Source organism: Rhinopithecus roxellana, chromosome 11 (genome assembly GCF_007565055.1).
Source record: "Rhinopithecus roxellana isolate Shanxi Qingling chromosome 11, ASM756505v1, whole genome shotgun sequence".
NCBI classification, from domain to species: Eukaryota; Metazoa; Chordata; class Mammalia; order Primates; family Cercopithecidae; genus Rhinopithecus; species Rhinopithecus roxellana.
Genome location: NC_044559.1, coordinates 96,013,010 through 96,035,638, shown reverse-complemented (window position 1 = coordinate 96,035,638; position 22,629 = coordinate 96,013,010). Strand labels below are relative to the sequence as shown.

General features: G+C 37.9%; 1 long non-coding RNA gene across 1 annotated transcript in view; it reads right to left on the bottom strand.

Moving 5' to 3' along the window:
• The window catches only part of LOC115900374, a 110,714-nt gene that overhangs the window by 32,514 nt on the left and 55,571 nt on the right, over positions 1 to 22,629 (bottom strand). Inside the window, exon 2 of the long non-coding RNA XR_004060036.1 lies at positions 1,537 to 1,591. This is a non-coding gene — a long non-coding RNA (uncharacterized LOC115900374). The remainder of the gene's footprint in view (positions 1 to 1,536; positions 1,592 to 22,629) is intronic.

The following is a 22,629-nucleotide window of genomic DNA, read 5'->3' as shown; positions in this document are numbered from 1 at the left end:
TTCTCGCATAGGTTCTTGTAGGAGAACTGAGTCCCTTTATTTTAGTATCAGTGTAGATTTTCTGAGGATGTAGGATTGGAAAGATATACTCAAAGTATCCCTTCCATTACAGGAAACAGCCTGGAGAACAGCTGGTTCAAGTAATAATAGATTCCAATTGTCAGAAAATGTATACCTATGATTTGTGCATCGTTAAAGAGTATTTCCAACCCACTGAAATTCTAGCAGGCACTTCCCTCTTTAACACCTCCATGCCTCTCTGAGGCATCTTTGTGTCCTCCTGGGAGGCTCTCTGGTTCTTCATTTTGTGACTGATGAAGTCCACGCCTAACTGACTAGAAACCGAGTGGGCAGCTTCTTGTGGGCCATAATGTCAGAGCCTCTGAGAACATCCTGCAGTTCATGGCTGTTTCCACACTGATCAGTGCCTAAAATTTCACAGATAAGATGTCCAGAGGTGGCTTACACCTATAATCCAGCACTTTGGGAGGTTGAGGCAGGAGGATCACTTGAGGCCAGGAGTTTAGCACCAGCCTGGGCAACGCCATAAGGAGACCTCAGTCTCTACCAAAAAAAAAAAAAAAAAAAAAAAAAAATTAGGAACAAAGATATCTAGAGAGCTGGTGTCGTAGAAAGTAGAAAGAGCAGTAGAAGGGAATTTGGTGTTTGAGTCAGAGTAAATAAGAGACTGCTGCAGCAGGGGTTGGGGAAATCACCAGAAAAGAAAGGCTGGAATTTCCAAAGACAAACTCTGGCTACCTGATGTTTTTGCCCTGCCATATCCTTAACCTGACTTGGACTTAACCTTGCTCAAAGCAACTCCGTTGGGAAACCAAGGCCTCCCGGTCTTCCCTAAAGCTCCCTTGACTCCTGCACCAAACATACTCTTCTTCAGTGGGTTTAAGACTTAACCAACTAAATAACCATGCCTCTTTACGCTGCCTATGATTCAACGGCCTTACTGCACCTGTCCACGTTCATTCATTCATACTCTTTCACTCATCATTTATTCAGTACTATTGACCGAGTGCCCTCTATGTGTCAATTGTTGTGACAGGCCAGACATGGCGGTTCATGCCTGTAATCCCAGCACTTTGGGAGGCCAAGGCAGATCACCTGAGGCCAAGAGTTCAAGACCAGCCTGGCCAACATGGCGAAACCCCATCTCTACTAAAAATACCAAAAAAAAAAAAAAAAAAAAAAAATTAGCTGGGTATAGTGGTGGGTTCCTTTAATCCCAGCTACTCGGGAAACTGAGGCAGGAGAATCGCTTGAACCCAGGAGGCGGAGGTTGCAGTGAGCTGAGATCGTGCCATTGCACTCCAGCCTAGGCAAAAAGAGTGAAACTCCATCTCAAAAAAAAAAAAAAAAAAAAATTTGTTGTGCCAGGTGCCGGAACATAACCCATCCCTGTCTTTGAGGAACATATTGACTGGTTAGAAAGACAGACCTCAAGAGTGGCAATTTCAGAACTGCATGACGAATGTTACATAGGAGTGAGTGGTGTTATGGAGACACATCAGAAAGGCACCATACCTGAGCCTGGGGAGCAGAAAGCACTTCCCACGAGTGCCCATGTTTCAGCGAAGACCTGAAACACAAGGGAGGATAGGCAGGGGACTTAAGGGGAAAACGAAGGTAAAGAGACCAGGTGTAATATTCTGCGCAGGAGGAAAGAAAGAGGCCAAAGTCGGTGAGAAACATGAATGTGCTGTTTAGGGATGTGTGATTAGTCAAAAATGGATGGAGCCAACTTTAGATCAATAGTAGAGTGATGATAGAGGAGGCTGGACAGGGAGACCAGGATGTGAAGGACCTTGTGTGCCATACTAAGGAGTTTGAATGTCAGTGGGACCTATCGAAGGACACATCCTATGTGCTGCATTTTCCTTCTGGGTACTACTGAGGCCTGACCCTGCTAAGCCTCCCAGATCAGATGAGACTGGGTGCATACAGGGTGGTGTGGCTGCAGACCCCATGTAGGGTGTTTCTATTGGAGCAGCCATCCATCGGATTCTTTATATGCTTGCATCTAAGCTTGCAGGCTTAATCTTGAACAAATTTGTACACCCCCAAACATTTGGCCAGCTTTCCTCTCCTAGCTTTCCTCAATTGACGTTGGTCGTGGCCAGAACTACACACTCTTTGAGTCCTCTGACTTGTGGCATTGCCTAATTCGTTCTACCTCTCTCAGCCACACACTCCACACTCCTCAGCTTTACGATCCATCTGGACCCAGAGCTTACCTATAACCCTTCTAGTTCACATATTTCATGGAAGTCTCTCTCTTGCTCAATTTTAATTCAAATTCAGGTCTGGAACATATAAAAATGTTACCATTCACTCAACAAATATTTAAGGAACTAGTACTACATGTTAGGAAGTGTTCCAGGCAGTACAATAATGACAAAAAAAGATTAAGTCCCTACCCTCATGGAGATCACATTTTAGAGGAAGAAAATAGACAAACAGTTTATCAGATTGCAATATATATTTTTTTAACAATCATTGTTATTTAAAAATTGGTATGAAATAATGATGGTTATAAAGAAAACTTAAGTAAGGGCTGCTGGAGTATGTCATTTTATGTAAGATTTATATCTATATATGTACACACACAAATATACATACATACACATAGACAACCACAAATAGAATTAATACATGCTTCTATAAATATGTACCAACAAATTTTTAATGACTTCAGGTTTCAACAATTAAAAATGTCGTATAACTAGTTTGAAGTTAGAGATAAGTGATGTTATTGTCACTTATAAATTTCAGGTCTCAAGAATCTTTCTGATTCTTTTGTTTATCAAATTCAATGTGTAATTATATATTTAGCCTTGTAATGTAATATAGTACACAGAATTTTGCAATAATCTTACAGTCTTCCCTTTGTTTGAAATACAAATATGACTCATTGTATTTCTGAATTAGCATTTTTCATTAAGAAAATATAAACATTTCATTATATTTTATTTAATTTTCCATTTAGAATGATGGCAAAACATTATTGGTGCAACCTTGTGGGCAAGAGTAGGGATTTTGATAGAGTGACATAAATCCTATAATATGTGCCTAATAGGAGTGACAGCAGAGGGGGATGGAAGAGCAATATATGATAAAATAAGAGCTGGGACTTTCCAGAATTGTAAGATGGCAGGAGTACTCTGATTAAAAGCACACTAGTAGCAAGCAGGATAAATAAAAATAAATGAACAACATAGTAAATTGAAGAACATCAACAAAAAAGAGACAAATATTAAAAGCTATCCGAAAGAAGAGATTCCATGTGAAGGAACACTCAGTAGATGGACAGTGGACTTGAGATGTAAGAAGACAGTGATATCTTCCTGGGCTGAGAGAAATTAACTTTCAATCGAGGATTTTATACCAAGCAAAACTATTAAAATGCATAAAATTAGGACATTTTTATAATCACAAAGACTTAGACAAGTAACCAATCATAAACTATCATTACAGGATATTCTTTTAAAGAATGAATGTAAAGAGCTTTTGCATGGCAAAAGGAACAGTCAGCAGAGTAAACATACAACCCACAGAGTGGGAGAAAATCTTCACAATCTATACATCCAACAAAGGACTAACACCCAGAATCTACAAGGAACTCAAACAAATTAGCAAGAAAATAACAAACAATCCCATCCAAAAGTGGGCTAAGGACATTAATAGACAATTCTCAAAAGAAGATGTACAAATGGCCAACGAGCATATGAAGAAATGTTCAGCATCACTGATGATCAGGGAAATGCCAATCAAAACCACAATGCAATAACACCTTACTCCAGCAAGAATGGCTCTAATAATAATAATAATAAAAGATGCTGGTGACGATGCGGTGAAAAGGGAACACTTCTGCACTGCTGGTGGGAATGTAACTAGTACAAACATTATGGAAAACAGTGTGGAGATTCCCTAGGAACTAAAAGTAGAACTACCATTTGATGCAGCAGGCAAAAATATGCTTGGAAACTTAAATAACACAGGTTAAAGAGGGAAATCACAATAGAAATTACAGTTAGCATTAAACAGTAATGAATGTACTACATAGCAAATGGCTAAAGTTATGGTAGTCAGAGGTCAATTTATAGCACAAAATGACATCTTTAAGAAATAAGATATATTGGCTGGCCGAGGCAGGCAGATCATAAGGTCAAGGAGTTCAAGACCATCCTGGCCAACATGGTGAAACCTCGTCTCTACTAAAATACAAACAATTAGACAGGCGTGGTGGCACACGCTTGTAATCCCAGCTACTCCAGAGGCTGAGGCAGGAGACTCACTTGAACCCGAGAGTGCAGAGGTTGCAGTGAGCTGAGATCACACCACTGCACTCCAGCCTGGGCAACAGAGCAAGACTCCGTCTCGGTGGGAGGGAAGGAAAGAATATATTTTAAAATAAATTAGCGATTGGATTAAAAAGTTAGAAAAAGAAAAGCAAAATAAACACAAGAAATGTAGAAGAAAAGAAATAATAAAGAATAGAAATTAATTAAAGGAGCAATAGATTGGATAAATAAAACCAAAAGCTTTTTATTTGAAAAAAGGCAATCAAGAAAAAATACAAAAGGCACAAATGTATAATATTAGCATCTAAATAAGGGACTTTCCTATAAATATATGAGTTTTTAAAAAATACATTGTATTGTGTATATTTGAGATTTGTGACAGGATATTATAGGATACATATAGTCAAGCAGTTACTATAGTGAAGCAGATTAACATACTTGTCGTCTCACATAGCTACTAAAATCTACTTAACAAAAATTCCTAATACAGTACAATTTTATTAACTGTAGTCCTCATGTTTCACATTAAATCTCTAGACCTGTCCATCCTACGTATTTACTATTTTATATCCTTTGACCTACATCTCCTCACTTCCTCTCCCCACCCCACCCATGGGAACCACTGTTTTTCCAGATGGAGATGTTTTTAAAACTACAAAATACTACTAGTAACAAATTTAAAATTTTAGATGAAATAATTTCTTTAAAAATAAATTACAAAAATTGGTTGAATGAAAAATTTGACAATATGAATAGTCTAATCGCTGTTAAAGAAGTGAAGTCAGTAACCAAAACTCTTCCCCCCCAAAAAGCCACCGGGTACTGATGATTTTACAGCTGGGTGTTGTATCTTCAAGGTATAGTCTCTAACTTATGCACATTATTTCAGGGAGCTGGAAAAGAGGAAAAGCCACAGAGCTCATTTTCAAACCTAGTGTAATCTTGAGATCAGAAAAAATACAAGAAAATAAAGCTATAGATCCATTTCATTTATCAGCAGAGAGATAAAACATTCTAATTCAAATGTTAGCAAATCAAAATCAGCAGTGTTTATGTTCCAGTTCGGTTCATATCAGGAATGGAAGGATGGTTTCAAGAAGAGATTCCAAAATATTTTGATATGGTATGCCATATTTAGATGTTAAGAAAAGCCTTATGATTATCTCAGTAACTCCAGAAAAAGCATTTGATGAAAAATTAATATTCGTCATAATTTTTAAAAATGTATTAACAAACTAGGAATAGAAGTGAATTTTATTTACCTAATATTCAAAAATCTGCAGGAATCCTGCCTATTGATGAGACTTTAGAAGCATTACCATTAAAGTCAGGGACAAGATAAAGATATTTATGTCACCACTTCTATTCAATAATGTACTAAAGGTTATAGTCGATCCAGTAAGGCAAATAAAAACATAAGGGTATAGAATTGGAAAGAAATGTGAAGCATACTTACATACACATAAAATCTAAGAGGTATTATTTCTAATGATTAACCAATACATGATTCTAAATCAAAGTTGAGAGTTGATCTAGATTTTTTGATACAAAGCACAGCATAATCAGTAACACTCATAACCAGAAAAGCAATACAAAAAACATACTTTTCACAATGGGACAACAAAGACTATAATTCACCTAAGAAGAAATCTAATAAAGATGTACAAGATAATGAAAAAATTATAGCATTATTGAAGTAAAGGAAGTCCTAAATAAATGGAGAAGTCCCAAGTAAAAACCATGGTTTTGGATGGGAAGATTCACTATAATAAAGATGGCAGTTCTCTCCAAATTTATTTATAAATCCAATGCAATTCCATCAGAGTTTTATATTTAACTTGACAATGTCCCTAATATTTAAATGGTAAAGAAAAGGACAACAATAGCTCAAAAATTTTTGAAGATGAACAAGGTGAGGAAGAGATGAATAATTTTTGTAAAATTATAGTGATTGCTACAATGTGATTTTGGCACAGAGACAAGATGACAAGTGGAATGGAATACAGAGCTCAGTCCCATGCATACAGGGAAACGTAATATGTCAAGAGCTGCATTACAGATCAGTGGGGTAATAAAATGGTAGTGGAGCAATTAGTTGTCCATATGGAAAAAGATAAAATTTAATTCTTACCTCATTCCCCAGACTAAATTAAAAACTAAATGTGTACAGCAGTATTTTAAAAATTTAGATAATAGCATACGAGAATATCTTTAAGACCTGAGGGTGGAGAGAGAGTTCTTGAACAATATACTAAGCAATTAAGAAAAAAACTGATAAATTTAGCTCCATTAAAATATAAAACTTCTTTATATCTTAAGTAATGTTAAGATAAAACGTAGACCAAAAGGAGGTATTTACAATGCATATGGCTGACAAAGGATTAGTTGCCAGCATATATAATGATTGCCTGCAAATTAAAAAGAGAGAGAAAAAAAATCGCTCATTAAAAAATAGACGGTTATATTAGATAGCAGTTTATAGAAGAGGATTGCCTAATGACCAATGAACATATAAAACATTGTTAAACTTTTTCTAGTAAACAGAGAAAGCATAATAAAAGTAAGTCGCCACTTCACATCATAAGATGATAAAAACTACTTAAAGCCTGATGATACCAAATGGTGGCTTGGATGTGAAGCAAGGTGAACTCTCAAATATTTCTGTTGGGAATGTTAATTTGCACAAAATATTTGGAGAACAATTTGACAACATCTACTAGAGATGAAACTCTATACCCTGTGCACCAGCTTTCCAACCCTAAACAAAGGTTCTTCACAGAGGAACATTTGAAGATTGCTGTGCAAGGACACTTTTATACGAATGTTTATTGTAGCAGTGCTAGAAATGGCAAAAATCAGGAAACCACTTAAATGTCCATCAGTAGGAGATATAAACAAATTTTGATACAAGCAAGCAAAAAACCCCACAAAACAAAATACCATTTAAATGAATGAACTGGATCCACATGTATCAACATGGATTAATTCCATAAATATAACATAGAAGGAAAAATTTCATAAAATAGTATAGAAAATTGTATGTAAAATATGATGTCATTTATTTATATAAAATTTATAATCCTTCAGAACAATGCTATACATTATTATGGAGATTTCTAAATATGTCACAAAGTAAAAAAAATTTATGTAATAAAGATAAACACCAAATTACTGACAGCAACTATCACTGGGGATGGAGAAAGGTGAATAAGATCCAGGAAAGGTGTCTAGGGGGTTTCAACTTTATCTGTAATATTTAATTTCTTAAAAGAGAAATCTGGGGCAAATATGGTAATATCTCAAATTTTGATAAAGCATGGGGGTACAATGTGTTTTCTATATTAATTTTTTACTTTCCCATGTCCATTCATTCAAAATGGAGTATCTAGTATATCCCAAACTACTAGAACCAAAGATAGAGCACTGAACTACAAATAGAGCACTGAGCAATAGACAAAAATCTTCAGCCACATAGAGCTTATATTCTAGTGGATATTTTAAAACTTCACATTTTTTGAAAGGGAAAAAAGAATAAAAGAAAGACAATAAGTGGACACAAGGGAATAATTCAGGTCCACAATAAAGAGACGTTAGCATTGTCAATAATGGATAGAATCAGACAGAAGATAAAGTAAAGAAATAGAGGATTTGAACAACACAATAAAGCAAGGGTTATGACAGACATATACAGAACACTCTACTCAATAATCACAGAATACACATTCTCAGGTGCACATGGGACATTCTCCAGGACAGACCATAGGTTATTTATGTCACAAATTAAGTCTTAACAGACATTTAAAATATGATATCATACAAAGTATTTGTTTCTGACCAAAACAGGATGAAGATAGAAATCAATTAGAGAAAGAAAACTGGAAAATTCACCAATTGTGAAAATTAATACATTATTAAACAACCAATGGATTAAAGAAGAAATCACAAGAAAAAGAAAAAGAAAATACTTAGAGACAATGAAAACAAAACACAACATTCCAAAACATATGGGATATAGGGAAGGCAGTGCTATGGGAGAAATTTATAACTATAAATGCTTACATTAAAAAAGCAAGAATGATCCCAAATAAACAACCTAACTTTACAACTGAAGTAACTAGAAAAAAAAGAACAAATTAAACCCAGAGCTATCAGAAGGAATAAATAATAAGATTAGAGCAGAGATAAATGAGATAGAAAATAGTAATAATAAGTAAATAGAAAAATAATAGAGAAAATAGATAAAACCAAAAAATGGTTAAGAAGATCAACAAAATTGACAAACCTTTAGCTAGACTAAGAAAAAAGAGAGAAAAGACTCAGTTTGCTCAAATCAGAAAGAAAATAGGAACATTATTACTGATTCCATGAAAATAAAAAAGATTTTAAGAGAATTCTATGAGCAATATATGCCAACAAATTAGATAACCTAGATAAAATTCCTAGAAACACAAAACTTACCAAGACTGTATCACAGAGAGTTATACAATCAAAAAACACTTATGGTTAGTAAGGAAATTGAACCCGTAATCCAAATCTCTCAACAAAGAAATGTCCTTGACTTGATGGCTTCACTGGTGAATTCTACCAAACATTTAAAGAACTAGTACCAATCCTTCTCAACTCTTCCAGAAAATTGAAGAGGAGAAAACACTTCATAACTCATTCTGGCACCAGCATTACCCTGACACCAATGACAGAAAAAGGCACTACAAGAAAAGAAAACTACAGAACAGTACCCCTTATGAACATTAATGCAAAATCCCCAACAAGATATTAGCAAATTGAATTCGGCAGCATATTAAAGAATTATGTATCATAACTATGTGGGATTTATTCCTGGAATGCTAGGATGGCTCTACATATAAAATCATCATTGTAATATACCATATTAACAAAAAGAAGGGGGGAAACATGGATATTTTAATTAAAACAGAATAAGCATTTGACAAGATTATACAAAATTATATGATGAAAACACTCAAGTAACAAAAAATAGAAGAAAACTACCTCAACATAACAAAAACCATATATGAAAACCCCACTGAAAACATCATACTCAGTGGTGAAAAACTGAAAGCTGTTCTCTAAGATTGAAGACAAGGATGCCCACTTTCACCACTTTTATTCAATAATTCAAGATAGTACTGGAAGCCACAGCCAAAACAATTAAGCAAGAAAAAATATCAAAAGCATCTAAATTGGGAAGGAAGAAGTAAAATTACCTCTGTTTGCAGGTAATATGCTCTTATATGTAGAAAACACAAAAGATTCCACATCACAAAAAAAAATAAAAAATAATAAACAAACAAACAAAAAACCTGTTAGAACTAATAAAGGAATTCTGCAAAGTAGCAGAATACAAAATAGGGTACAAAGTCAGCATACAAAAATGAATATCATCTTTATGCACTAAAAATGAACAATCTGAAAGGAAAATTTTGAAAACAATTCCATTTATAATGGAATGAAAAACAATAAAATACTTAGAGATTAACTTAACAAAGGAAGTGAAAGACTTGTATGATGAAGACTGCAAAACATTGCTAAGAAGTTTTAAAAAGACATAAATAAATGGAACACATCCCATGTTCATGGATAAGAAGAAAATTTTATTAAAATGAGCCATCTAGAGATTCATGCAATCCTTATAAAAATCCAATGATATTTTTTCTGCAGTAGAGAATCCATGCTAAAATTCACATGGAATCTCAAGGGACCCCAAATAGCCAAAACAATCTTTAAAAAGAAAAAAATCTGTATTGGGTGCGTATATATTTAGGAAAGTTAGCTCTTCCTGATGAGTTTACCCCTTTACCATTATGTAATGGCCTTCTTTGTCTCTTTTGATCTTTGATGGTTAAAGTCTGTTTATCAGAGACTAGGATTGAAACCACTGCTTTTTTTTGTTTTCCATTTCCTTGGTAGATCTTCCTCCATCCCTTTATTTTGAGCCTATGTGTGTCTCTGCATGTGCGATGGGTCTCTTGAATACAGCAAACTGATGGGTCTTTTTTTTTTTTTTTTTCTTTTTTTTTTTTTTATTATACTTTAAGTTCTAGGGTACATGTGCATAACGTGCAGGTTTGTTACATATGTATACTTATGCCATGTTCGTGTGCTGCACCCATCAACTCGTCAGCACCCATCAATTCATCATTTATATCATGTATAACTCCCCAATGCAATCCCTCCCTCCTCCCCCCTCCCCCCTCCCCATGATGGGCCCCAGTGCGTGATGTTCCCCTTCCCGAGTCCAAGTGATCTCATTGTTCAGTTCCCACCTATGAGTGAGAACATGCGGTGTTTGGTTTTCTGTTCTTGTGATAGTTTGCTAAGAATGATGGTTTCCAGCTGCATCCATGTCCCTACAAAGGACGCAAACTCATCCTTTTTTATGGCTGCATAGTATTCCATGGTGTATATGTGCCACATTTTCTTAATCCAGTCTGTCACAGATGGACATTTGGGTTGATTCCAAGTCTTTGCTATTGTGAATAGTGCCGCAATAAACATACGTGTGCATGTGTCTTTGTAGTAGAATAATTTATAATCCTTTGGGTATATACCCAGTAGTGGGATGGCTGGGTCATATGGTACATCTAGTTCTAGATCGTTGAGGAATTGCCATACTGTTTTCCATAATGGTTGAACTAGTTTACAATCCCACCAACAGTGTAAAGTGTTCCTATTTCTCCACATCCTCTCCAACAACTGTTGTTTCCTGACTTCTTAATGATTGCCATTCTAACTGGTGTGAGATGGTATCTCATTGTGGTTTTGATTTGCATTTCTCTGATGGCGAGTGATGATGAGCATTTTTCATGTGTCTGTTGGCTGTATGAATATCTTCTTTTGAGAAATGTCTGTTCATATCCTTTCCCCACTTTTTGATGTGGTTGTTTGTTTTTTCTCGTATATTTGTTTGAGTTCTTTGTAGATTCTGGATATTAGCCCTTGTCAGATGAGTAGGTTGCAAAAATTTTCTCCCATTCTATAGGTTGCCTGTTCACTCTGATGGTAGTTTCTTTTGCTGTGCAAAAGCTCTTTAGTTTAATTAGATCCCATTTGTCAATTTTTGCTTTGCTGCCGTTGCTTTTGGTGTTTTAGACATGAAGTCCTTGCCCATGCCTATGTCCTGAATGGTACTACCTAGATTTTCTTCTAGGGTTTTATGGTATTAGGTCTAACATTTAAGTCTCTAATCCATCTTGAATTAATCTTCGTATAAGGAGTAAGGAAAGGATCCAGTTTCAGCTTTCTACTTATGGCTAGCCAATTTTCCCAGCACCATTTATTAAATAGGGAATCCTTTCCCCATTTCTTGTTTCTCTCAGGTTTGTCAAAGATCAGATGGCTGTAGATGTATGGTAATTATTTCTGAGGACTCTGTTCTGTTCCATTGGTCTATATCTCTGTTTTGGTACCAGTACCATGCTGTTTTGGTTACTGTAGCCTTGTAGTATAGTTTGAAGTCAGGTAGCGTGACCCCTCCAGCTTTGTCCTTTTGACTTAGGATTGTCTTGGCAATGCGGGCTCTTTTTTGGTTCCATATGAACTTTAAAGCAGTTTTTTCCAATTCTGTGAAGAAACTCATTGGTAGCTTGATGGGGATGGCACTGAATCTATAAATAACCTTGGGAGTATGGCCATTTTCACGATATTGATTCTTCCTATCCATGAGCATGGTATGCTCTTCCATTTGTTTGTGTCCTCTTTGATTTCACTGAGGCAGTGGTTTGTAGTTCTCCTTGAAGAGGTCCTTTACATCCCTTGTAAGCTGGATTCCTAGGTATTTTATTCTCTTTGAAGCAATTGTGAATGGAAGTTCATTCCTGATTTGGCTCTCTGCTTGTCTGTTTACTGGTGTATAAGAATGCTTGTGATTTTTGAACATTAATTTTGTATCCTGAGACTTTGCTGAAGTTGCTTATCAGCTTAAGGAGATTTTGGGCTGAGACGATGGGGTTTTCTAAATATACAATCATGTCATCTGCAAACAGGGACAATTTGACTTCTTCTTTTCCTAACTGGATACCCTTGATTTCTTTCTCTTGCCTGATTGCCCTAGCCAGAACTTCCAACACTATGTTGAATAGGAGTGGTGAGAGAGGGCATCCCTGTCTTGTGCCAGTTTTCAAAGGGAATTTTTCCAGTTTTTGCCCATTCAGTATGATATTAGCTGTGGGTTTGTCATAAATAGCTCTTATTATTTTGTGGTACGTTCCATCAATACCGAATTTATTGAGCGTTTTTAGCATGAAGGGCTGTTGAATTTTGTCAAAAGCCTTTTCTGCATCTATTGAGACAATCATGTGGTTCTTGTCTTTGGTTCTGTTTATATGCTGGATTACGTTTATTGATTTGCGAATGTTGAACCAGCCTTGCATCCCAGGGATGAAGCCCACTTGATCATGGTGGATAAGCTTTTTGATGTGCTGCTGAATCCGGTTTGCCAGTATTTTATTGAGAATTTTTGCATCAATGTTCATCAGGGATATTGGTCTAAAATTCTCTTTTTTTGTTGTGTCTCTGCCAGGCTTTGGTATCAGGATGATGTTGGCCTCATAAAATGAGTTAGGGAGGATTCCCTCTTTTTCTATTGATTGGAATAGTTTCAGAAGGAATGGTACCAGCTCCTCCTGGTAGAATTCAGCTGTGAATCCATCTGGTCCTGGACTTTTTTTGGTGGGTAGGCTATTAATTGTTGCCTCAATTTCAGAGCCTGCTATTGGTCTATTCAGGGATTCAAACTTCTTCCTGGTTTAGCCTTGGGAGAGTGTAAGTGTCCAGGAAATTATCCATTTCTTCTAGATTTCTAGTTGATTTGCGTAGAGGCGTTTATAGTATTCTCTGATGGTAGTTTGTATTTCTGTGGGGTCAGTGGTGATATCCCCTTTATCATTTTTTATTGCATCTATTTGATTCCTCTCTCTTTTCTTCTTTATTAGCCTTGCTAGTGGTCTGTCAATTTTGTTGATCTTTTCAAAAACCAACTCCTGGATTCATTGATTTTTTGGAGGGTTTTTGTGTCTCTATCTCCTTCAGTTCGGCTCTGATCTTAGTTATTTCTTGCCTTCTGCTAGCTTTTGAATGTGTTTGCTCTTGCCTCTCTAGTTCTTTTTACTGTGATGTTAGAGTGTCAATTTTAGATCTTTCCTGCTTTCTCTTGTGGGCATTTAGTGCTATACATTTCCCTCTACACACTGCTTTAAATGTGTCCCAGAGATTCTGGTATGTTGTATCTTTGTTCTCATTGGTTTCAAAGAACATCTTTATTTCCGCTTTCATTTCGTTATGTACCCAGTAGTCATTCAGGAGCAGGTTGTTCAGTTTCCATGTAGTTGAGGCGGTTTTGATTGAGTTTCTTAGTCCTGAGTTCTAGTTTGATTGCACTGTGGTCTGAGAGACAGTTTGTTATAATTTCTGTTTCTTTGACATTTGCTGAGGAGTGCTTTACTTCCAATTATGTGGTCATTTTGGAATAAGTGCGATGTGGTGCTGAGAAGAATGTATATTCTGTTGATTTGGGGTGGAGAGTTCTATAGATGTCTATTAGATCCGCTTGGTGCAGAGATGAGTTCAATTCCTGGATATCCTTGTTAACTTTCTGTCTCGTTGATATGTCTAATGTTGACAGCGGAGTGTTGAAGTCTCCCATTATTATTGTATGGGAGTCTAAGTCTCTTTGTAAGTCTCTAAGGACTTGCTTGATGAATCTGGGTGCTCCTGTATTGGGTGCATATATATTTAGGAGAGTTAGCTCTTCCTGTTGAATTGATCCCTTTACCATTATGTAATGGCCTTCTTTGTCTCTTTTGATCTTTGATGGTTTTAAAGTCTGTTTTAATCAGAGACTAGGATTGCAACCCCTGCTTTTTTTTGTTCTCCATTTGCTTGGTAGATCTTCCTCCATCCCTTTATTTTGAGCCTATGTATGTCTCTGCATGTGAGATGGGTCTCCTGAATACCAGCAGACTGATGGGTCTTGACTCTTTATCCAGTTTGCCAGTCTGTGTCTTTTAATTGGAGCATTTAGTCCATTAACATTTAAGGTTAATATTGTTATGTGTGAACTTGATCCTGCGATTATGATATTAACTGGTTATTTTGCTCGTTAGTTGATGCAGTTTCTTCCTAGCCTCGATGGTCTTTACATTTTGGCATGTTTTTGCGATGGCTGGGTACCCCGGTTGTTCCTTTCCATGTTTAGGGCTTCCTTCAGGGTCTCTTGTAAGGCAGGCCTGGTGGTGACAAAATCTCTAAGCATTTGCTTATCTGTAAAGGATTTTATTTCTCCTTCACTTATGAAACTTAGTTTGGCTGGATATGAAATTCTGGTTGAAATTCTTTCTTAAGAACGTTGAATATTGGCCCCCACTCTCTTCTGGCTTGTAGAGTTTCTGCCGAGAGATCTGCTGTTAGTCTGATGGGCTTCCCTTTGTGGGTAACCCGACCTTTTCTCTCTGGCTGCCCTTAAGATTTTTTCCTGCATTTCAACTTCGGTGAATCTGGCAGTTATGTGTCTTGGAGTTGCTCTTCTGGAGGAGTATCTTTGTGGCGTTCTCTGTATTTCCTGAATTTGAATGTTGGCCTGCCCTACTAGGTTGGGGAAGTTCTCCTGGATGATATCCTGAAGAGTGTTTTCCAACTTGGTTCCATTTTCCCCCTCACTTTCAGGCACCCCAATCAGACGTAGATTTGGTCTTTTTACGTAATCCCATACTTCTTGCAGGCTTTGCTCATTTCTTTTTCTTCTTTTTTCTTTTGGTTTCTCTTCTCGCTTCATTTCATTCATTTGATCTTCAATCGCTGATACTCTTTCTTCCAGTTGATCGAGTCGGTTACTGAAGCTTGTGCATTTGTCACGTATTTCTCATGTCATGGTTTTCATCTCTGTCATTTCGTTTATGATCTTCTCTGCATTAATTAGTCTAGCTGTCAATTCTTCCACTCTTTTTCAAGATTTTTAGTTTCTTTGCGCTGGGTACGTAATTCCTCCTTTAGCTCTGATAAGTTTGATGGACTGAAGCCTTCTTCTCTCCTCTCGTCCAAGTCATTCTCTGACCAACTTTGATCCGTTGCTGGCGATGGGCTGCGCTCCTTTGCAGGGGGAGATGCGCTCTTATTTTTTGAATTTCCAGCTTTTCTGCCCTGCTTCTTCCCCATCTTTGTGGTTTTATCTGTCTCTGGTCTTGATGGTGGTGACGTACTGATGGGGTTTTGGTATAGGTGTCCTTCCTGTTTGATAGTTTTCCTTCTGACAGTCAGAAGGACTGTCTGTTGGTCTGTTGGAGATTGCTTGAGGTCCACTCCAGACCCTGTTTGCCTGGGTATCAGCAGCAGAGGTTGCCGAAGATAGAATATTGCTGAACAGTGAGTGTACCTGTCTGATTCTTCCTTTGGAAGTTTCCTCTCAGGGGTGTACTCCACCCTGTGAGGTGTGGGGTGTCAGACTGCCCCTAGTGGGGGATTTCTCCTAGCTAGGCTACTCAGGGGTCAGGGACACACCTGAGCAGGCAGTCTGTCCGTTCTCAGATCTCAACCTCCGCGTTGGGAGATCCACGGCTCTCCCCAAAGCTGTCAGACAGAGTCGTTCGCGTCTGCACCGGCTCCCGCTACTTCCCCTGTTGGTCTTCAGCTGTGCGCTGTCCCCAGAGGTGGAGACTACAGAGACAGGCAGGCTTCCTTGAGCTGCTGTGAGCTCCACCCAGTTCGAGCTTCCCAGCGGCTTTGTTTACCTACTTAAGCCTCAGCAATGGCGGGCGCCCCTCCCCCAGCCTCGCTGCTGCCTTGCGGATAGATCGCGGCAGACTGCTGTGTTAGCAGTGAGGGAGGCTTCGTGGGCGTGGGACCCTCCTGGCCAGGTGTGGGATATATTCTCCTGGTGTGCCTGTATGCTTGCAGCGCAGTATTGGGGTGGGAGTTACCCGATTTTCCAGGTGTTGTGTGTCTCAGTTCCCCTGGCTAGAAAACGGATCCCCTTCCCCTTGCTCTTCCAGGTGAGGCGATGCTCGCCCTGCTTCAGCTCTCGCTGGTCAGGCTGCAGCAGCTGACCAGCACCGATTGTCCGGCACTCCCTAGTGAGATGACCCCAGTACCTCAGTTGAAAATGCAGAAATCACCGGTCTTCTGTGTCGCTCGCGCTGGGAGTTGGAGACTGGAGCTGTTCCTATTCGGCCATCTTGCTCCGCCCACTGATGGTCTTGACTCGTTATCCAATTTGCCAGTCTGTGTCTTTAATTGGACCATTTAGGTCAGTCCATTTACATTTAAGGTTAATATTGTTATGTGTGAACTTGACCCTGTCATTATGATATTAGCTGGTTATTTTGCTCGCTAGTTGATGCAGTTTCTTCCTAATCTTGATGGTCTTTACATTTTGACATGTTTTTGCAATGGCTAGTACCTGTTGTTCCTTTCCATGTTTAGTGCTTCCTTCAGTAGCACCCAGATTCATAAAGCAGGTCCTTAAGATACTTACAAAGAGACTTAGACTCCCATACAGTAATAATGGGAGATTTTAACACCCCACTGTCAATATTAGACAGATCAACGAGACAGAAAGTTAACAAGGATATCCAGGAATTGAACTCAACTCTGCACCAAGTGGACCTAATAGACATCTACAGAACTCTCCACCCCAAATCAGCAGAATATACATTCTTCTCAGCACCACATCACACTTATTCCAAAACTGACCACATAGTTGGAAGTAAAGCACTCCTCAGCAAATGTACAAGAACAGAAAGTATAACAAACTGTCTCTCAGACCACAGTGCAATCAAACTAGAACTCAGGACTAAGAAACTCAATCAAAACTGCTCAACTATATGGAAACTGAACAACCTGCTCCTGAATGACTACTGGGTACATGATGAAATGAAGGCAGAAATAAAGATGTTCTTTGAAACCAATGAGAACAAAGATACAACATACCAGAATCTCTGGGACACATTTAAAGCAGTGTGTAGAGGGAAATTATAGCACTAAATGCCCACAAGAGAAAGCAGGAAAGATCTAAAATGGACACCCTAACATCACAAAAGAACTAGAGAAGCAAGAGCAAACATGTTCAAAAGCTAGCAGAAGGCAAGAAATAACTAAGATCAGAGCAGAACTGAAGGAGATAGACACACAAAAAACCCTCCAAAAAATCAGTGAATCCAGGAGTTGGTTTTTTGAAAAGATCAATAAAATTGATAGACCGCTGGCAAGACTAATAAAGAAAAAAAGAGAGAAGAATCAAGTAGATACAATAAAAAATGATAAAGGGGATATCACCACCGACACCACAGAAATACAAACTACCATCAGAGAATACTATAAACACCTCTATGCAAATAAACTAGAAAACCTAGAAGAAATGGATAACTTCCTGGACACTTACCACTCTCCCAAGACTAAACCAGGAAGACGTTGAATCCCTGAATGGACCAATAGCAGGCTCTGAAATTGAGGCAATAATTAATAGCCTATCAACCAAAAAAAGTCCAGGACCAGACGGATTCACAGCCGAATTCTACCAGAGGTACAAGGAGGAGTTGCTACCATTCCTTCTGAAACTATTCCAATCAATAGAAAAAGAGGGAATCCTCCCTAACTCATTTTACAAGGCCAACATCATCCTGATACCAAAGCCTGGCAGAGATACAACAAAAAAAAAGAGAATTTTAATATCCCTGATGAACATCGATGCAAAAATCCTCAGTAAAATACTGGCAAACCGAATCCAGCAGCACATCAAAAAGCTTATCCACCATGATCAAGTGGGCTTCATCCCTGGAATGTAAGGATGGTTCAACATATGCAAATCAATAAACATAATCCAGCATATAAACAGAACCAAAGACAAAAACCACATGATTATCTCAATAGATGCAGAAAAGGCCTTTGACAAATTCAACAGCCCTTCATGCTAAAAACTCTCAATAAATTCGGTATTGATGGAACATATCTCAAAATAATAAGAGCTATTTATGAGAAACCCACAGCCAGTATCATACTGAATGGGCAAAAACTGGAAGCATTCCCTTTGAAAACTGGCACAAGACAGGGATGCCCTCTCTCACCACTCCTATTCAACATAGTGTTAAAAGTTCTGGCTAGGGCAATCAGGCAAGAGAAAAGAAATAAAGGGGATTCAGTTAGGAAAAGAAGTAGTCAAATTGTCCTTGTTTTGCAGATGACATGATTGTATATTTAGAAAACCCCATTGTCCTCAGCCCAAAATCTCCTTAAGCTGATAAGCAACTTCAGCAAAGTCTCAGGATACAAAATCATGTTCAAAAATCACAAGCATTCTTATACACCAGTAACAGACAAACTGAGAGCCAAATCATGAATGAACTCCCATTCACAATAGCTTTAAAGAGAAAAAATACCTAGGAATGCAGCTTACAAGGGATGTAAAGGACCTCTTCAAGGAGAACTGCAAGCCACTGCTCAGTGAAATCAAAGAGGACACAAACAAATGGAAGAACATACCATGCTCATGGATAGGAAGAATCAACATTGTGAAAATGACCATACTGCCCAAGGTAATTTATAGATTCAATGTCATCCCCATTAAAACTTCCATGACTTTCTTCACAGAATTGGAAAAAAACGGCTTTAAAGTTCATATGGAACCAAAAAAGACCCCACATTGCCAAGACAATTCTAAGCCAAAAGAACAAAGCTGGAGGCATCACGCTACCTGACTTCAAACTATACTACAAGGCTACAGTAACCAAAACAGCATGGTACTGGTACCAAAACAGAGATATAGACCAATGGAACAGAACATAGCCCTCAGAAATAATACCACACATCTACAGCCATCTGACCTTTTGACAAACCTGAGAAAAACAAGAAATAGGGAAATGATTCCCTATTTAATAAACGGTGCTGGGAAAATTGGCTAGCCATAAGTGGAAAGCTGAAACTGGATCCTTTCCTTACTCCTTATACAAAAATTAATTCAAGATGGATTAGAGACTTACATGTTAGACCTAAAACCATAACAACCCTAGAAGAAAACCTAGGTAATACCATTCAGGACATAGGCATGGGCAAGGACTTTATGTCTAAAACACCAAAAGCAATGGCAGCAAAAGCCACAATTGACAAATGGGATCCAATTAAACTAAGGAGCTTCTGCACAGCAAAAGAAACTACCATCAGAGTGAACAGGCAACCTACAGAATGGGAGAAAATTTTTGCAATCTACTCATCTGACAAGGGCTAATATCCAGAACCTATAAAGAACTCAATCAAATTTACAAGAAAAAAAACAAACAACCCCATCAAAAAGTGGGCAAAGGATATGAACAGACACTTCTCAAAAGAAGACATTCATACAGCCAACAGACACATGAAAAAATGCTCATCATCACTCGCCATCAGAGAAATGCAAATCAGAACCACAATGAGATACCATCTCACACCAGTTAGAATGGCATTCATTAAAAAATCAGGAAACAACAGGTGCTGGAGAGGATGTGGAGAAATAGGAACACTTTTACACTGTTGGTGGGACTATAAACTAGTTCAACCATTATGGAAAACATTGTGGCGATTCCTACGATAGTCAAAATTATAAACACAGAAAGAAGAATAGTGGTTGTCATGGGCTAGCAGGAGGAAGGAATGAGGAGTTATTATGTAACAGGTACAGAGTTTCACAGGACTCCTACCTATCACTATATGCAAAAATTAACTCAAGATCAATTAAAGACTTAAATGTAAGACCCAAAACTATAAAAACACTAGAAGAAAACCTAAGAAATATCCTTCTGGGCATCAGCCTTTGAAAGAATTAATGATTAAGTCCTCAAAAGCAATTGCAACAAAAACAAAATTTGATGAATGGGACCAAATTAAACTAAAGAGCTTCTGAACAGCAAAATAAACTATCAACAAAGTAAACAGAACCTACAGAAGGGGAGAAAATATTTGCAAACTACGCATCTGACAAAGGTCTAATATTCAGAAATGATAAGGAACTTAAACAATTAAGCAAAAAATAAAACCCCATTAAAAAGTGGGCAAAGCACATGAACAGACACTTCTCAAAAGACACACAAGCAGCCAAACACAAAAAAAATGCTCAACATCACTAATCAGAAATATGCAAATCAAAACTACAGTAAGATACCGTTTCACACCAGCAATCCCATTACTGGGTATATACCCAAAGGAAATAAATTGTTCTACCAAAAAGGCAAATACACTCCTATGTTTATGAGGCACTATTCATAATAGCAAAGGCATGAAATCAACGTAGGTGCCCATCAATGATGAATTCAGTAAAGAAGATTTACAAATTTACTTAAATTGACATATTTACATACAGTTACATATACACCATGGGATACTACACAGCCATAAAAAAGAATGAAATCATATCCTTTCCAGCAACGTGAATGTAACCAGAGGTCATCATCCTAAGCAAATGAAAACAGAAACAGAAAACCAAATACCGCATGTTCTCACTTATAAATGGGAGCAGAACATTGGGTGCACATGGACATAACGGTGGGAACAATAGATATTGGTCACTACAGGAGAGAGAAGGAAGGAGGGAAGCAAGGGAGGCCAAACTACTGATTGGGTACTATGCTCATTACCTGGGTGATGGGTTCATTCCTACCCCAAACCTCATCATTATGAAATATACCCTTGTAACAATCCTGCACATGTACTCCCTGAATCTAAAGTACAAATTGGAATTTTAAATAAATAATAGGTGTAGAGTTTCAGTTTTGCAAGATGCAAAGAGTTCAGGAGGTAGATAGTAGTGATGATTGCCACCAAGTATAACATGGATGTACTTCATACCACTAAACCGTGCACTAGAAAATGGTTATGATGGCAAATTTTTTATTTTACCGCAACAAAGTAAATATTTTCTTTCTTTTTTTTGAGACAGAGTCTCCTCACTCTGCTGCCCAGGCTAGAGTGCAATGGCGGGATCTAGGCTCACTGCAAGCTCCGCCTCCTGGGTTCACGCCCTTCTCCTGCCTCAGCCTCCTGCATAGCCGGGACTACAGGCACCCGCCACTACGCCCTGCTAATTTTTTTTTGTATTTTTAGTAGAGGCGGGGTTTCACTGTGTTTACCAGGATGGTCTCGATCTCCTGACCTCGTGATCCTCCTGCCTGGGCCTCCCAAAGTGCTGGGATTACAGGCATGAGCCACCGCGCCTGGCCTAAAGTAAATATTTTCAAAAGAGCAAAGGTACAAGGAGGGGCCAAGGGAGTTGAGAGTATTTGCAAGAGAGTAGTTGAAGTAATGGACCGTAGAATCCAACCTGGATAGAAGGAAAGTACAAACTGGGGAGATGAGTGGGTGGAAGCACCACTGAGATTGCAGAAGAGAGAGTGCTATGGGGTTCTTGAGCAGGCAAGCTGGAACAACAACAACAACAACAAAACTGGTTGTAGAGGCTTGAACCAGTGAGGGTTTTGAAGTGGAGCATTATTATCCACTTGATGGGATACTACAAATGCTTTTCCATTTCAAAATAAATATTCCATTGCATGCATTTTAGTAATGTATTCCATTTTATAGATGTAACATAATTTCACCAATCTATTCCTATAATTATTATTTTAAATCATAGTGACAAAATACTATTAGTCTTATTTAAACTAATAAATTCATGATTCTTACAGAAATCCTCACCAAGAAGTCTCTGACCTTCTTGAGACTGGTGGGAAAAAAACCCTGGGATTCCAGAAAAACTCAAGACCAAAGCTACTGACTGGGGCCCTCTCCAAGGAGAAACAGAACTGTAATTTTCCTTGAGGTGGACAGCCTGGAATTTCTCTGCACACTCAGTCATGTGGGGAGAGAAATCGTGTAACTGCACTTACCCCTTAATGTATATGAATTTCTTAGTTAATGCAACAAAATTTACTGAGCAGCTTCCACGTAAAAAGAACTCTCTCTGGAACTGGAAGTGTAAAAATGCTCTCAAATATAGTAGGCATAATTATATGAGTACATAAATTATTATAATAGAAAGTAAAAGCAGAGGCAGATTTTCCATTGAAGCAAATGAAACTCAAGCATCGGTGCCCCTCACTTACATGGGCCCCTTCCAACACTCTGGGAGAGACCCTATACATATATATATGTGGTCATGTATTCTGGTAAAATTTGCAAAAGTGAAATTTTTAAAAAATCTTCAATTAGTTAAACTGCTGTCTCTTTTTCCTCTGACTTTCCCCACTGTTAGAATGGCAAAGGATATTTTTGAGGGCCAAAAAAGGCAAAGTGTTGAAGACGCATTCAATTGAGTTTATTGAAATACATGTCTGGGGCTTACAGATAT